Genomic DNA, 16,303 nt, shown 5'->3' on the forward strand with positions numbered 1-16,303 from the left:
AGACCCACATTTAGAATTTCCCAAAACTATAAAAAAACAAAAATTGAATGATCAAACAAATTGTGATATTTCTACACCATGGAATCTTTATGGGAATAACAAAGGAATTTATAATTGTTATACACACAACAACTTGGGTGGATCCGGGTAGAAAAAAAAACTCAGTCTCAAAATGTTACATACTGCATGATCCTATTAGAGTAGGATTCTCAACACAACAGGATTAATAGTATGGAAAAGACATTAGTGGTTGCCAGTGTTTACATATCATATAAGGAAGGTTGTGAGGAAATGAATATGATCATAAAGGGGATAGCAGGTGGGCAATCCTGGTGCTGATGGAACAGTTTGATGTCTTGATTGTGTGATAGTTGTATGGATCAGGACGTGTACTAAAATGGAATACAGCTACTTACAAATGTTTTGCCAATGTCAACCTTCATATATCAATATTGTACATTGATTATCTAAAATATTAGCTATCAAAGAGCAGCCATTTAGCCTAGTGGGTAAAATTCCCATGCCCCACATTGAAATGTCACAGTTTAATTCCCAGCTCTAGCTACTGACTCGAGCTTCCTGCCAATGGAGACTGGGAGGCAGTGGTCATGACACCAGTAACTGAGTCTGTGCCACCCATGTGGAAGACCTGGATTGAGTTCCCAACTCCCAGCTTTGGTCTGGCTCAGTCTTTTGTAAGCATTTGAGGAGTGAACCAGAGCTCTGTCTTCCTCTTTCTCTGTCTCTTTCTCTCTCTGTCCCTCAAATGAATAAAAAAATGATAAAGATAAATAACTGAATGGAATGGAATCAGAAGAAACTGAGAGAAGGATACAATGGACCTCCCTGTGCTATTTCTGCACTCCTGTGAATCTGTATTTTTACAGTTTTCCTTAAAAGTTCTTCAAGTTGAAGATATCAGTATGAACTAATGTTTAGTTTAATATTGATCAATGATTAGATGTAGAAATAATTATATTTATATAAATATATATTGTTATGGGCTAAGTTGCATCCCACCACCACTACTAATGCATCAATACGCTGAAGTCTTAATCCCCAATACCTGGGAGTGTAACTGCATTTGGAGATAGGGCCTTTAAAGAGATAATTAAGGTAAAATAAGCTTGTGTCTGTCAAGAACTCCTGTCTCCAGCCAAGGAGAGAGGCCTCAGAAGACACCAGTCCTGCTAATGCCCAGATCTCAGGCTTTGCACCTCCAGAATTGTGAGAAAATAAATCTCTATTATTTAAGCCACCTAAACAGCAGTACATTGTTTTAGCAGCCACAGAACACTAATACATATTTATATATATATTTACATATATATATATATATACACACCTATTTTCTTGTTTTATCAGCTAAGAAGACATAGAAGCAATGACATACCAGTAGTAGCAAGCATGCCTAGCATGCAAATCTTGGTGTCTAACACCATTCTCCAATTAAAAAAAAAAAAAAAACAAAGGCTACTTAACAGGAATTACATAAGATGATTTTGAAACATCTTGTAGCAGCAAAAAATAAGGAAGTACTTAAGTACCTACTGAGGCTGGTATTGTGGCACATCAGGCTAAATTTGTGACATGAACATTCCATATCAGAACCCTGGTTCAGCACTGATTCCAGTCCCAGCTATTCTGCTTCCCATCCAACTCCTTGCTAATGCACCTAAGAAAGCAGCAGATAATGTCTCAAGTGCTTGGGTCCTGGCCACCCACACAGAAGACCAGGATGCAGTTTCAGGCTCTAGACTTTGCCCTGGCCCACCCACAACCATTGCAGCCATTTGCAGAGTGAATCAGTGAATAGAAGATATCTCTCTCTCTCTCTCTCTCTCTCTCTCTCTCTCTCTCCCCCTCTCTCTCTCCCTCCCTCCCTCCCTCCCCTCTTTCTTTCTTTGACTTTTCAATAAATAAAGAAATCTTTAAAAAGAAAACCTACAATGATGGGGACATGTGAAAAGGGTCCAGGAGCCAATGGAAAGATCTCCCAATGGTCAAAGCTTAGATAATCTGAACAACAAAATAAAGTACTATAGGAATGTCCCTAAAGTATAAAATAAAAATCCATGAGTCCATACTTATATAAATAAATTATTAAATAAACAAATACATGGGAGAGAAGAGGTGAATCCTTTATGCAGAATTCTAAATAAATTATTAGATAGTCCATGCTCAGAGAGGTGGGGGCCTAACTCCCCACTCCTTGAGTATAGGCTGTGGATACTGACTTTCTTCCAAAGAGTACAACATGAAAATTTGGTTTAAAAAAAAAAAAAACAAAAAGCAACTTTGTAGTAGAGAAACCTGACAAGCACTACCCCAGCCAGGCCATCAAGAACCATACTAACCATGACAAGCCATGTTGATAGTCTGTGCTTTTCATGTAATATAGTAAAAAATGTCACTCTATGGCTGTGGTCATCCTCCCAAAACACAAAACCTCGACCCAATCCTGAGAAAAATATCATACAAGTCCCAACAGAAGGGCAGTCTGCTAAATGCCTGCCCAGTACTCCTCAAAACTGCCAAGGTCATCAAAAACCAGGAAAGTCTGGAAACTGTCACAGCTAACAGGAACTTAGAGAGACTTGACAATGACATGTAATTTGGTGTCCTGGGTAGGATCCAAAAACAGAAAAATGATATTAATAAATCTAGAAATTTTGAATAATGAAGGATTTTAGTTGATAACAATGTATTGATATTTATTTACTAATTGTAACAAAGGGACTGCACTAATGTTAATATTCTAAGAGGATGCCGGCGCCATGGCTCAATAGGTTAATCCTCTGCCTGCGGAGCCGGCACCCTGGGTTCTAATCCCGGTCAGGGCGCTGGATTCTGTCCCAGTTGCTCCTCTTCCAGTCCAGCTCTCTGCTGTGGCCCGGGAAGGCAGTGGAGGATGGCCCAAGTCCTTGGGCCCTGCACCCGCATGGGAGACCAGGAGAAGCACCTGCCTCCTGGCTTCGGGCCAGCCACAGCAGCCATTGTGGAGTGAACCAACAGCAAAGGAAGACCTTTCTCTCTGTCTCTCTCTCTCTCACTGTCCACTCTGCCTGTCAAAAAAAAAAAAAAAAAAAGATTCTAATAGGAAAGGTACATAAAAACTCTGTATAACCTTGGGATTTTTTCTATAAATTTAAAATTTCTCTAAAATTGAAATCTATTTTTAACAAATTAAGTTCCTTACACATAGGTCTCTCTGACATCATTTATCTATAATTTTTATTGATCTATTTGCTTGTGGTCCTTTGCTTTTATATTTTCATTTATTTGAGAGGCAGAGAATAGAGAGAAAGACAAACACATGGAGAGAGACAGATAGAGCTCCCCGTCTTCTGGTTCACATCCTCCATGTCCAGGAATGGGCCAGGCTGAAGCCAGAAGCCCAGAACCTAATTCAGGTCTCTCAGATGGGTGGCAGGGACCCGAATACTTGAGCCATCATCTGCCACCTCCCAGAGTTTGCATTAACAGGAAGCTGGAAGCAAGAGAGGAGCTGGGACTTGAGCTCAGGCATTCCCATGTGGGATGTGGGCATTCTAACTAGTGGGGCAAAGGCCTGTCCTATATGTCCTTTACTTTTCCATGACCTTCAAACAGGATTGGCTGCTTCTCTTTCTTGGGTATTTGTTTACAAAGCTACAGAGAGACTCACACATTTAACAGTCCAGTGGTGAAGATACATAAAACACACAACCACAGAAACCAGAGAAGCAGGGATTCCTGAGGCAGCCGCAGCCATGTGGAAGAAGAAGCCATGAGGTAGGGAGGCGAGAGGAAGGTTTCAGTTCATAGGAAAGGATAAAGGAGAAGCACGGATGGTGAGAGGAGTCACACACACAGCAAACAAGGAGACCTTCTGCTGTGACCTTCCACACCTGCTGTCATTGCCTAAGTGTCATGCCAGCTCTCCTGGGACTTACCTGTGTACTGCAGACTCTTTCTCTTTCCTCTTTCTTCTTTTCTTTCTTTTAAAATAACATTTTAAAAAAATTGCAGAAAATGGCATTGAGCTTAGATTTGTCCAAGCATGGGGAAAGAGATAAGTAATTGAGAGGTAATGGTAGGGGGCCCGCCTTGTGCACAGTGTGTTAAGCTTCCACCTGCAGTACTCATCCCATGTGGGTGCCAATTCAAGTCCCGGCTGCTCCACTTCTGATCCAGCTCCCTGCTAATGAGCCTGGGAAAGTAGAGAAGAATGGCCCATCGTAGGGCCCCTGCACTTATATAGGAGAACCAGAGGAAGCTCCTGGCTCCTGGCTTTGGCCTGGCCCTGTCCTGGCTCTTGTGGTCATTTGGGGACTGAATCAGTGAATGGAAGATCTCTCGATCTCTCTCTCTCTCTCTCTCTCTCTCGCCCTCTCTCTCTAACTCTGCCTTTCAAATAAATAAATAAATCTTTAAAAAAGTGTATAAGAGTGGTTGTCCATTTAGTAAAATGCCATGATCATAAATCTAAAGACCTCATCTGATCTTATTCTAACCAAAAAGTTGTTTTATGTTCTTGCAAAAGGGAAAACTTCATGTCCTAAGCAGTTGGGTGTAAGGTACTTTGGTGTCAAGAGATTAAAATTAGGAGGACTAATTCCCAGAGTTTTGCAATAATACAAGTGAAAGAAGTCGGGATACCTGTGCTTTCTTGTTTGTTTGAAGCCATTTTACATCATTTTTGTCTTTGACATTTAATATGCTGTAATGACAGGCCATATCGTCTAAACTTCCATCCCTCTTATCTAAAACCCATTAAATTATTAAAATCTAGAGGCCTCTGCAGTAAGTAAAATGTGCATATACAATAATACCCACTTACACTAAGCTTTCTTAAAACAAGGTTAATTTTTACTTGGGTAAAAGGCAAAAAAAAATCTTGTGAACATAAGTATCATAAAAGTATCCACTTCATTACAGTATCCACTTCATACTTCTCATGTAAGTAAATACTACATTATAAGATGAGACAAAACGTGCTTCCCTGCCTCCTTTATCAGTTTGGATTATAAGTTTTTGGTTGTAGGGATTATGTTTTACATGTATTTGTATCCACTTTAGCACACAGCTCAATGCCTTACCCAGAAAGGGTACTCAGTGCATTGTTGATTTTAGCTTTGTAAAACAATTATTTTCAGAGAGAAAGTTCAAAGGAGTGACGCCTTGCAGAACCAGAAAAAGTATAGTATAGTATATATATGACTCAAACATTAAAATGTAAATGCCAATAAATACACTTCTGTTCTAAGCAGTGGGGTTTTTAATTGCCAATTGAAATAATTGCCAACATTTAGTGAAAACTCAGTATGTCCATCAACTGTGTTAAGTGCTTCACTATGTACAGTATTATCTAACTAACCTAATCCTCCTGACAATGCTTTAAGTAGCTCTCATCACCATTCTTAATTTACAGATAAGGAAACAGATTTATGAGAGTTAATTGGGAAATAATCCATTAGTTATATATTACCAATGCTTTCTTACTTAGTATCGTAAAACCTACCAGTTTGTTTTAACCATAAGCTTTATTTTCTTTCCTAAGAACTTAAAGTGTCTTAAAATAGTATTTTCTATCTAAATAGAAGGTCAAGAACTAAAAATTCAGTTGCCTATTAAACACAATGTCATCACTTAATGCTTTAATCAATTAGGTGTGTGTGTGCTTGTATATATCTTTTTTTGTTGTTGTTGTTTTGTTTTTGTTTGTTTGTTTGTTTGTTTTTTGACAGGCAGAGTGGACAGTGAGAGAGAGAGACAGAGAGAAAGGTCTTCCTTTTGCCATTGGTTCACCCTCCAATGGCCGCCACGGCCGGCACGCTGCAGCTGGCGCACTGCGCTGATCCGAAGGCAGGAGCCAGGTGCTTCTCCTGGTCTCCCATGGGGTGCAGGGCCCAAGGACTTGGGCCATCCTCCACTGCACTCCCTGGCCACAGCAGAGAGCTGGCCTGGAAGAGGGGCAACCGGGACAGAATCCGGTGCCCCAACCGGGACTAGAACCCAGTGTGCCGGCACCACAAGGTGGAGGATTAGCCTAGTGAGCCGCGGCGCTGGCCTGTGCTTGTATATATCTTAAAATTTTTTCCTGGATTTACAAAAGCATTATAAGTTTTAAACAAATGAACATGCTTTTTTTTTTATGTAGGTTATGGTATGTTATAAAAACCTGAAGTAATTGCTTAATTATACCTTCAATATATTTATCAACCAAACAACATTTATATCATAGATAGGGATATCAAGACAATGATTCTCTTCATATCGAAGTAATGATATGTTTTAACTCAGATAATCTGGTTTAAATTTGTTCCTACACTATTTTTGTGGCCACGTTTGCTTTTATAGAGATTTGGTATCTTTCTAATTGTTTCCCTGTGCACCTAAGATTTCTTAGAAAGATTTATTGTAGAGTCAATGAACCTACTCACCTACCTCTGAGTAGGGTAGTAAGTTCAAGGGCACATAATTTAAAAACCTCATGGGGCCAGCACTATGGTGCAGTGGGTAAAGCCACTGCCTGCAGTGTCAGCACCCCATATGGGCACTGGTTCGAGTCCTGGCTGCTCCACGTCTGATACAGCTCTCTGCTATGGCCTGGGAAAGCAGTAGAAGATGGTCCAAGTCCTTGGGCCCCTGCACCCACATGGGAGACCCAGAAGAAGCTCCCAGCTCCTGGCTTCGGATCGGCACAGCTCCAGCCTTTGCAGCCATCTGGGGAGTGAACCATCAGATGGAAGACCTCTCTTTCTGCCTCTCCTTCTCTCTGTGTGTAACTCTGATTTTCAAATAAACAAATAAAACTTTTTTAAAAAATTAGAATTACTAAATCTCAAAAAAAAAACTCATATCCTCCCAAATTGTGCTCTAATCATAACAATGTGTGGGTATAGTAAGGAATGAGATAAGGAGAAGAAAATTCAAAACTCTGTGAAAACTAATAGAATCAATAACAGTCTTCAAGAAAATACTACACAGTTAAGACTATGAAATAACTAGAGGAAAAGTGCTTGAAGTTCCTAACACATAGAAATGATAATATTTGAAGAGATGGAAATGTTAATTACTCTAACTTAATCATCACATATTGTATACATGTGCCAAATCATGACAATGTACCTCATTTTTTTTAAAGATTTATTTATTCATTTGAAAGTCAGAGTGATAAAGAAAGAGAGAGAAAAGAAGACAGATATCTTCCATCCACTGGTTCCCCAAATGGCCACAGCAGCCAGGGCTGGGCCAGTCCAAAGCCAGGAGCCAGGAGCTCCATCTGTTCTGTCACCTGAGTGGCAGGGACCCAAGCACTTGAGCTTTTATTCACTGCCTCGCAGGAGCATTAACAGGAAGCCGGGCTGAAAGTATAGAACAGCTGGAAATCCAAACAGATACTCCTATATGGGATAGAGGTATGCCAAGTACCAGCTTAACCCACTGTGCCACAACACTGACCCCACGTACGTCAGTAAGAAGCACAAATATTCTATGTCAAAAAAAAGAATTTAAAGGGTGGGAGATTGGTGCAGCTGTTAAGACGTGGCTTGGGAATGCCTTCAACTAATATCAGAATACCTGGATTTAAGTCTCAACTCTGCTTGAAGTTCCGGCTTCCTAATAATTTGTGCCCTGGTAGGCAGAGGATAATGGTTCAAGTATTCAAGTCCCTGCCACCCATGAGGGAGACCTGGATTGAGTTCCTAGCTGCTGATTTCAGTCTAATCTAACACAAGTTGTTGCAGACATTTGAGGAATGAAACGACAGATGGAAGATCTCTCTCTCCCTCTAAAATAGAAAAAACATAAATAATACAAAACATTGAAAGATATGCTAAATCTTTAAATAAACAAAATCAAACTACAGAATATATAAGTAGAGGGTGTTACCTTAAGAAAACATGAAGTGGAGGTTGCTAAATTATATAGGCAACAGACAACTGTACAAAGATCTGAGAGAATCACTCTGAACAAGCACTTCCAAGACTGAGCACAGCCAAGCGAGCACGAGGAAATACTGGTGTGAAAATATGAACCTGGGCTCCTCAAGGGGTAACTGTTTTCAAAGATGCTACTTTTCGTTCAGTTGCTATTCCTGGGGAGCCCCACAGGGGAATATGGTTGGACCATGGAGACTTCACCACTAAAAAGACACCATTCATCTATTTAACTCCCTCTGTGAGCTTGTGTTGCTAATTCTGAAACACACACTGTGTTCATGCAAACTAAACCTGAAGAGATTATCTTTGTCCCCTGCCTCCTCTAGATCAGAAAATAAATATCCAGTATGATCATTACTTATTAAATTTTAATTATTTTTAGATATTTAATGAAAGGATAAACCTCATTATATAAAGTCTTAATTCATTGCAGCCACAAGTACATTTTAAGATTAGGTTTGGGAGAAAATGGATAGCCATTAGATTTTCTTATCTTCTTAGGGTTAGGTATTGAGATTAGGGAATTTTTTTATATTTGCAAAATACTTAGAAATGCAGATAATCACCATTTAAACCCATAACTTCAGGTTTATTCAAGTAAATTTCAAACACTAATTAAAGTGGGTTTGGAGAAAAAGATTTTAACATTTCATTAGTCCTGTTAGGTGCTGCAAAAGCTAACAATTTTTAATCTACCTGAATTAAAATTTTACCTGAAGTCAAGAAAAATTGTCATATACTTATTTTTAACTTTTTAATGTGCTCTCACACCTATTATTTTAGCAGAAGTAACTAGTCTCTGGAGAGACTGAAATACAAAACAGATCTGATTCTGCTACCATTTCCCTTATAATTAGTCCCTGGACCTCAGTGTAGAAATTATTTTTTCAAGGCAAATGATTTTTATGGCAACATTTTATTTAAATAACTGAATTTTCAGCTAGCTTTTCTCACCTAATTTTTCTCCCCTGAGGTTACTTTGGAGGTCCAAATGTTACCTTTTGGAGCTTGGTGTCTAACTTTGTTGACCCTTTTAAGTTGTTTGTTTTCCAATGCCAGACAAGTACCGCTCTCCTCCAGACTTTAATCTCTCCTTCTCCGGAAATCCACTGCTCTGCTCCATTAAGCCTCCCTGTAATATGCAGAATTAAGTCACACACCTCATTTATTGTTGTGGTTGTGGGTTGCTTTTTTTCTTTCTTTAATGCAGCACTGGAAATGACTTTGAAAGGAATGTCCTGAAGTTTTTATCATTTGATTTATTTTCTTTTTTATTTCTAGATAATTGTGGACTCCAGTTGCTTAAGCTAAAAAAGAAGAAATCATTATAAGTGTCCTGGTAGGAGGAAGGGGCAGGGCCACGAAGGCTCCCTCCCTAGTGGGAGGAGTTTGTCCGGTGAAGAAGCAGTGACCTTCTTCCATATTGTTTCTAAGATAGAACAGAACCAGACAGACTACATTCTACAGAAACATATGGGATGCCGGTGCCACAGGTAGGGGATTAACCTACTTCGCCATGGCACCAGCCCCAGAAACAGATTTCTACTCAACGTCTTTTACAGGCAGTGGCTTCCACTCTCCTCAAAGTAATTTACTTGAGGGATTTCTAAAATGAACCAGATATTTAGCAACCATATTTATAAATCTGTATGCATATCACATCTTCACTGAACAAGAACAAAGGCAGTGAGGATGATCCACCGGGGTTCACGTCCCAGGTCTGCTGGAGGCAAAGCTGTATGATGTTGGCTGGTTTTTTTTCTCTTTGCCTTGCTTCCTCATTTATTACAAGAAGGTAAAAGTAGTGTCACAGAGTTTTTAAGAATCATATTAGTTGGGCAGCACCGTGGCGTAGTAGGTTAATCCTCCGCCTGCGGCACCAGCATTCCATATGGGTGCCAATTCTAGTCCCAGCTGCTCCTCTTCCAATCCAGCTCTCTGCTGTGGCCTGAGAAAGCAGTAGGAGATGGCCCAAGTCCTTGGGTCCCTGCATCCGCATGGGAGACCAGGAAGAAGCACCTGGCTCCTGGCTTTGGATCGGCATAGCTCTGGCCCTTATGGCCATTTGGGGAGTGAACCCACAGAAGGAAGACCTTTCTCTCTCTGTCTCTCCCTCTCACTGTCTGTAACTCAACCTCTCAAATAAATAAAATCTTTTAAAAAATCATATTAGTTGATGTGGTCAGTTGTAAATATTAAGCTATTTTGTATGGATTTCTTCTGTACTTTTAAAAATTCTTTGGAAATGAAGAATAAAATTTAGGGTAAAATATACTTCTTTTTTGTTTGTTTGTTTTTGACAGGCAGAGTGGACAGTGAGAGAGAGAGACAGAGAGAAAGGTCTTCCTTTTGCCATTGGTTCACCCTCCAATGGCTGCTGCGGCCGGCGCACTGAGCTGATCCAAAGCCGGGAGCCAGGTGCTTCTCCTGGTCTCCCATGGGGTGCAGGGCCCAAGGACTTGGGCCATCCTCCACTGCACTCCCTGGCCATAGCAGAGAGCTGGCCTGGAAGAGGGGCAACCAGGACAGAATCCGGCGCCCCAACCGGGACTAAAACCCAGGGTGCCGGCGCTGCAAGGCGGAGGATTAGCCTAGTGAGCTGCGGCGCCGGCCAGGGTAAAATATACTTCTGAACAGTCTTTCCTTCAGTTGTCCATACGTACAGAATACATTCTCATGATAACACACAGACCCATAAGGATGGGGACCATTGATTTGTTCACTGTTGATTACCAAGCATTAGGAATCGCTAGCCTATAGTAGGTACTTAATAATATGTATTGAACAAATGAATGAAAATATTCAAATGCATCACATTTGAATAACAAATAGATATATTTAAAAAGCTTATATCATGATAAATTTATGCAATCTGAAATAAAGGCCTTGTTTATCATAACTAAAACTGTCCAAAAAGAGTCTTCAACGTTAGGAAACATGTCTAATTTCTCTTTGCTTTGCTTTTTTAACAAACTATACTGGAGGAGCAGACATTCAACTTATTGGTAAGAAACACTGTGAGACATCTGTAACCCATATTCGAGTGCCTGGGTTCTAGCATCAGCTCCACCCCTTGTTCCAGCTTATTGTTAGTGCCTATCTTGGGAGGCAACAAGTGATAGCTCAAGTGGTCTGGTCCTTGCTGTCCATGAGAGACACCTGGATTGAGTTCTGGGCTCCTAGTTTCAGCCTGGCCCAGACCTACCTGTTGCAAGCATTTTGAGGGTGACCCAGCAGATAGGAGATCGATCTCTCCCTCTCGCTCTCGCGCTCACTCTCCCTCTCTCTCCTTCTGAAATAAAAAAAAATAAACACTAAACTGGAAATGCTCCCTTAAAAGGCATTTGTGACATTTTCCTTTCCTTAACATTTTAAACATTAAGTTGAGCCTTTTGGTAAAGAGTATAAACATTCTGGAACACAGACCAGGAGCAGAGTTGTAAGAATGTTCAAAAATTATTTAAATTGTAGCAGAGAGACTGGTATTCAGTCTGAACTCTAGGAACCATGTGCTGACTATCAAACGGCCAAGAAGTAACTTTTTTAAAAAAAGATTTAGTTATTATTTGGAAGGCAGAGTTACAGAGAGGCAGAGAGAGGTCTGCAATTCACTGGTTCACTCCCCAGACGGGAGTGAGCCGATCCGAAGCCAGGAGCCAGAAGCTTCTTCTGGGTCTCCCATTTTACCCACTGCACCACAGTGCCGGCTCCCAAGAAGTAACTTTTTACGTGTAATGATGGCTTAATAGATCTTGTCATGGGCTAAGATGTGTGATTTTCTTTTATGTATCCATGATTGAGTCTGTTCCAACTGGATTATTACTGCTCCCCCGACCTGTCCATCACATGCCTTGATGGATCTCAGCTTCACCCCACTGTAATGGCAAAGTAATTACTCATTTTCAAATAAAAAACAAATAGTTCAACATATGAAAGTTCAAATGTATAAACTTTTTGGAGTTTCTCCTATGAAATCATGTATACTATCACAAAATTAGCATTGCATGGTTGTACAAATGACAATGTGAATGTCATTAATACTCAAATATGTGTCCCAGAGCAAAGGTCAAGATAGGAAATGGGAAATCTTCAAAAATACCAGGAAAATATCAGGAAATCATTTTTTAAAAATGTTTCAAATGCTTGGGCTAAATCCTGTGAGTTTCACTATTCAGGCTTTATGATACAATAGTCCAAAGAAAAAGCTTTCGGATAAAAAAGACTTGGGTTTACTTTCCATTACTGTGACTTAAACCAAATATTTATACTCTCTGGGTTTCATGCTATTCAGCTGTAAAGTGAGGATTTTGCTCTCACAGTTAATGTATATAAGAAAATTGTCACATAAAAATGTTTAAAACTGTTTACTGTTAATAACAATAGTAACTATCCATGATATTCATCAGTTTATTAAAAAGTATTTACTGAGGACCAATATGCAGGTACTGTGTTCCCTCTTGGTGAGACTGAAGGAAATAAAATGCTAAATACCTGGTTCAGGGTCAGCGCTGTGATGTATCAGGTGAAGCCGCCGCTTATAGGGCTGGCATCCCATGTAGGCGCCGGTTCAAGTTCCAGCTGCTCCTCTTCAATCCAGCTCCTGCTAATGCACCTGGAAAAGCAGTGGAAGATGGCCCAAGCACTTGAGGCCCTGCATCCACGTGGGAGACTCAGAAGCATCTTCTGGCTTCTGCCTTCAGACCAGCTGTTGTGACCATCTGTGGAGTGAGCCAGTGGATAGAAGATCTCTGTCTCTCCCTCTCTCTCTCTGTAACTCTGCCTTTCAAATAAATAAATAAATCTTAAAAAAAAATTACCAGTTCAATCAGTATGCTTGGTTGTGTGCTATGGGTTAAATGAGAGCACAAAGCTTCAATTCTACTTGAGGAGGTTGTATTATGGTGTAATACAAAACCTCCCTGCACACAAAACACAACTAGAAGCAACAAGGTCTAGGGTTCCCCCAGCACAGCGGGGTTGCTGTCGTTCACAACAAAGTGTTCTATACTATACAAAGATATGGAAGAGGGGGGCTGGTGGGCTCCAAACAGAAAGAAAAGGCAATGGAAAGGCTAGTTGTCTGGTTTGATCAGCTTATGCTGTGTATACATATTGAACTATAGCATGGTACGCCATAAAAACGTACAAGTATTACATGTTAATCAAAAATATTTTTCAGCAGAACATAATCATAATAGTCAGTGTCCCAACAAGACAGAGATGGCACACTCGAAGGCGTAAATGACAGGAGTTTACTGGAAGGACTGTTTACAGAGATGTGGGCAGGGTTCAGGGAACTCAGAGGGATGGCAGAGCCCCCAGGGACAAACAAGAATGGGAAGAAGTTCACACCCTGAGGCCAGCAGGGCTGAGAGGGTTTGTTTCCAATGTCAAGTGAGAGCTGCAGCCATGGAAGCTGTGGCCTTGGCTGGAGGAACAAAGCCACTGCCAGACCACAGTTCGACAGGGACAAATGCATAGGCAAGGGGGAGGAATAAACACTCAGACCTCTCTCTCCTCCTGCCCTCCTATCATCTGCTGGTGCCTCCTTGGCCAACCTCAACTGCAAGCAGAACTCCAGGAGCATGGTAATGAAGACCACGCATCAGCTCACAGGGGACACAGCAGGGTGGGAAAGGCAGTCACAGATGAAGAACAAATGCCCCACCCTCACACCTGAGAGGATCCTCTGTGAGTAAGCGTGGGCTCAGTCAGATGAGCAGAGGGCACTGTAGGGAAACAGCACAACAAAAACACAAATGCAGGTCCTATTAGTGGGATGCGAGGTCAGAACTGGAATAGAAGTCAAGTCAAAGAGAGCCTCAGGTATCACACCTGGGCATCTGGACATATCCTACACAATCAACAGCAACCTGCGCCCCTCAGTGATCAGTAGAAACTGTTGTTAATTAGGTCCCTGTGTCTGTGCAGTGGAGGCAAGATCACACAGAGAAAACAGTTTCTGTGTCTGTCTCCCTGCTTAGGACTGGTAGGAAGCAAGGCAGTGCATACAAATCCCATGTGCTATGGAGGACGTTGTACCATTCCTAATTATTTTAGGGTAATGTATTTAGTTACACACTAAATTACCACTAATTGAAGTTGGAAGTGGTTCAGAAAGCAATTACATATGACTTGGAATAGAATGGTAGAAGAGGGTATGTTGTTTTCGCAATTGGAACTTGTGTTGAATGATTGCACTGAGCTAAACTGACAATTTTTCCCCCTGAATTCCAGCAAGTTATTCAGTCTCCACTTTGTCCCAAGCCTCATGCTAATGAGAGAAAAGATGCTAAGGCAAGTATATTTCCTTATTTAGATTTGCTGTTGTATTAGGAACTTAGACTTAAATAAAAGATAATCATAGTGGGGAGCCTACAAATTCAAAGTCCTGTATCATCAATCATCTATTTTGCTTCTTTCCACATCTTGTTTGTGGAAATACTACGGAAGGACTCAGAAGTTTGTACAAAGAGAAAATTGAGAGATGATTATTAGAAGGAATTTGCTTTGTTGATTTTATGTGTATCTTGTGTATAAAAAAGAGAAATATACTAATTTTCTTTGTTTCCAATCACACATCTTATAATTTGCAGCAGATATGTTTAACTTAATTAGTTTGAAAGGTAGAGTGACAGAGTCAGGGGAGGGGTGGAGAGAGGGGGAGAGAGAGAATGAGAGTGAGAATGAGAATATTCTTTCCACTGGTTCACTCCCTAAATGGCCACAACACCCAGGGCTGGGCCAGACGGAAGCCAAGAGTCAGGAGCTCCCTCAAGGTCTCCCACGGGGATGCAAGAACCCAAGGACTTGGGGCATCATCTGCAGCAGGTGTTTTTAAATTTCTATTTACGGCCGTTGCCACGGCTCACTAGGCTAATCCTCCACCTTGCGGCACCGGCACACCAGGTTCTAGTCCCGGTCGGGGCGCCAGATTCTGTCCCGGTTGCCCCTCTTCCAGGCCAGCTCTCTGCTGTGGCCAGGGAGTGCAGTGGAGGGTGGCCCAAGTCCTTGGGCCCTGCACCCCATGGGAGACCAGGAGAAGCACCTGGCTCCTGCCATCGGATCAGCGCGGTGCGCCGGCCGCAGGGCGCCGGCCACGGCGGCCATTGGAGGGTGAACCAACGGCAAAGGAAGACCTTTCTCTCTGTCTCTCTCTCTTTCACTGTCCACTCTGCCTGTCAAAAAAAAAATTTTCTATTTACAGCTGGGACACAGTCTGAAACCACAGAACAGCATGGCGCATACTATCCAACCCCTTAATTCTAGTTCTCCTGGCTACTAAGACCTGAAATAAAAAATTTAAGTGACTTGTGGAGTTTTCTTGCATTCATGTTATGTTTTATAATATAAAAGTTAGCAAGTCAGACCATTTCCTGACTTTATTGTTGGCCTAATTGGTTATTTTTAAATTCAGTTTTAAGATTTTTTTTTTTTTTGCAGCAGAGTCGCCTAAGTCATTAAAAACAAAACAAAACAAAAAAAGGCCATGGTATGTAGAAATCTGCTTATTCAGCTTCATATCTTCTAGATTTGGATAAATTAATTTTTAGTTAATTTGTTGCCTGTTAAGACTACGACTTAAAACCCCAGTCATTTATTTTCACAGAGATTTCTTGAGGGCTTGGCTGGAAGCAGAGGACTAATTCGGTTACTTCAGGTCTCCAGTGTATAATGACAATTTGGAAACTCAGGGGAAGGTTTTCTCCCTCTCCTGTGGGAGACTTTCTGAAAGGAAAAGAAGTAAGAATTAAAACTCCAAGGAAATGACTGCATCTGAGGAGAATGACAATTGGACTTCAAGAGAAGATGTTTCCAGAAAAGCCAGCCGCTCTGAGGTCCATGGAGGAGGCAGATCATTGACATTCAAGAGCTCCCAGATCAGCTTTTAAAAATTAAAGTATTTCATCCAACAGTTACAAAATACTTATTATGTTCTACACAGAAGGGAATATGCCTATTTTTTGAAGACTATTGAGTCTACTGAGAGACACCGAAAAAAAAGGTCTTAAACTTCTGTGTTAAGTTTTTTAATGAAATGTGTACATAATATCATGGGATCAAAGTAGAGTGTACCAGGATGCTGACAGGAGGCTTTCAGACAGAGATGACAAGTTGAGCTAAATCTCAAAAGACAACAAAAGGGGCCGGCACTGTGGTATAGCAGGTAAAGATGCCGCCTGCGATACTGGCATCCCATGTGGGCACCAGTTTGAGTCTCAGCTGCTCTACTTCTGATCCAGCTCTCCGCTATGGCCTGGGAAAGCAGTAGAAGATGCCCCAAGTCCTTGGGCCCCACATGGAAGATCCAGAAGAAGCTCCTGGCTCCTGGTTCCTGGCTTCAGTTTGGTGCAGCTCTGGCCCTTGCAGCCAAT

General features: G+C 41.2%; 1 long non-coding RNA gene across 1 annotated transcript; it reads right to left on the bottom strand.

Moving 5' to 3' along the window:
• Positions 1 to 8,903: 8,903 nt before the first annotated feature.
• On the bottom strand, positions 8,904 to 13,611 carry LOC127492390 (uncharacterized). Its single transcript, XR_007921807.2, has 3 exons — positions 12,420 to 13,611; positions 11,134 to 11,220; positions 8,904 to 9,060 (listed from the first exon to the last, which is right to left on the bottom strand). It is a non-coding gene; the product is annotated as an uncharacterized lncRNA (long non-coding RNA).
• Positions 13,612 to 16,303: the final 2,692 nt, after the last annotated feature.

Source organism: Oryctolagus cuniculus, chromosome 10 (assembly GCF_964237555.1).
Source record: "Oryctolagus cuniculus chromosome 10, mOryCun1.1, whole genome shotgun sequence".
In the NCBI taxonomy this organism is placed as follows: Eukaryota; Metazoa; Chordata; class Mammalia; order Lagomorpha; family Leporidae; genus Oryctolagus; species Oryctolagus cuniculus.